This window comes from Phaethon aethereus, assembly GCF_964289735.1.
Source record: "Phaethon aethereus genome assembly, chromosome: 8".
Taxonomy (NCBI): domain Eukaryota; kingdom Metazoa; phylum Chordata; class Aves; order Phaethontiformes; family Phaethontidae; genus Phaethon; species Phaethon aethereus.
In genome coordinates this window covers 32,796,646-32,798,648 of record NC_138584.1, presented here as the reverse complement: position 1 = coordinate 32,798,648, position 2,003 = coordinate 32,796,646, and positions in this window count along the sequence as shown.

The following is a 2,003-nucleotide window of genomic DNA, read 5'->3' as shown; positions in this document are numbered from 1 at the left end:
GGCCGGCCGCCGCTGCCAGTTCCGGGCGGCCGCGGCGGGAGGGGGGAGCCGGCCCCGGCCCCGCCATCGCTCCCGCCCCTTAAAGGCGCCGCCAGCCCCGGAGACGAGGTGGAGGGATCTCGCCCGCCCTCCGCCGCCTCGTACCGGCGGAAGGAGGGGACGCGGCGGCGGCGGCAGCCGGAGGCTGAGGGCGAGGGGCTCTGTCCCGCCCTGGCCTGGCACTGCCCAATCGGCCGGGCCCCGTGGGCGTCCCCACGGCCCGGCTCGCGCAGCCCGGGCCTCTCCTGAGCGCCACGGAGACCCCCCACGTGGGGGGTCGGGGAAGGCCAGTGTTAGCAAAGGCAGGAAGAAGCTGAGTTTTGTTACTATAGCCCTACTGCCCAAAAGAAAGGTACCAGTCCAGAGATTCAAGTTACGGCTGTTACACTTCCCCCCTCCCCCCAACTGTCTCCCATTATGAAGCGGGGGGGGGGGGGGGGGGTGACACCGGTGTGCGGCCTTAAAAAGGGACGTTTTTCTATCCTGGTGGTACCTGGGCTTAGAGCAAACTGGAAATGACTCCGCAGAGAGAAGCGAGATCTCTATTCTCATCTCCTCCAGGGCAGGAAAGGGAGCACCTACCACGGAGAGCTAGCCGATGTTCCCACTTAAAGAGTTAGATAAGGAAACTCTTCCTAGCAGCAAGAGGATCAGAAAAGAAAAAAGGTTCCACACTCTATTGCTGTGTCATGTTTAACAAGACCCTAACCTGCAGCAAAACCAAGTCTTTTCACATGCAATGATTTCTCAGCTAAGTACTTTCAGTTTTAACCATGCCTTTCCTAAAACGCAGAAAGAGTAGCATACGGATTCCTGCCACATCTAACAAGACGGATTTTAGAAACAAAAGAAATGCAAATAATGGAGTGCTCGCTTTGTGCCTTCTCATGTACACGCAGAGCGTCTCATGACTTCCCAGCTCCTTAGAGATGCAGCTAGGAACTTCTGAGGTACCCACACCTTGCCTGAGGCAGCATTTTACAGAGCTCAGCTGTTTGCTAGAAATTACCAAATATTTGTAGGGCCTCTTAATACAACTTCTTTTAGACAGTTCTGAAAATGAAACCGGTACCTGCTGTACTTGCTAAGAAAAAAAAGAAACCAGAAAGATCACCAGTAAGCCTGCCTGAGCACCAATTGCTGCAGTGTGTGAAATCACAGCCGGCCTCTAGCAGAGCTCACATTTTGTAACTGACATTTACTTGCCCGGTGTACGGTTACAGCAGTGTAACAGCAGAGTGCAGGAGTTGCTGGCAGATAAGTATAGCTTTTCAGGACTACTTGCTTGCCCTTGCAGATGAGGTCACATACATTTAACGTCTATTTTAAACTGAGAAACTTTTTAAGCATCCAGTGACCCAGGGTCATATTTTTTTCCCACATTAACCAACATTTAGAAGAACTAGAAAAACATAATAGGCTGTATATTTTTAGTACCTCAAAGTTGTTTTTCATTGCTATTGAAGCTTAAACATAGTGGACTTTAGTTCCTTATTTCAGCTCCCCTGGAAATAACTAATTGCTGTTAACAGTCAGGAGCCTAAAACAAAACCTTCATTTTCCTCAAATAATGTTATTTCCTTATCGCATACGAGACGGCAGACTTTATTTTATATAAAAGAGTATAAAACCAGTCAGTAATTATTCAGAACAACTATAAAATTAGTATTATCAAACAACCAAAAAAAATTTAAAAATTAAAAAACACTTTATCAGGTGACAAAATAAAATCATCAACCCCACCCCGTTATGCTTCTCACATCAAAACCACAAGAATGTTTAATTAGGAATCCATCAGACCCATTTAACAAAGTAAGTTTCTCTTCAGCGAAGCAGTTCCAGCATGTGATGGAACTATATTACATGTTGTTGAAAACAAGAGCATGTTTAGGGAAACTAGCCTTAATAAAACACAATCGTATTACAACTGTCAGCTATATTACTGAACAGCACTAATTTTTATG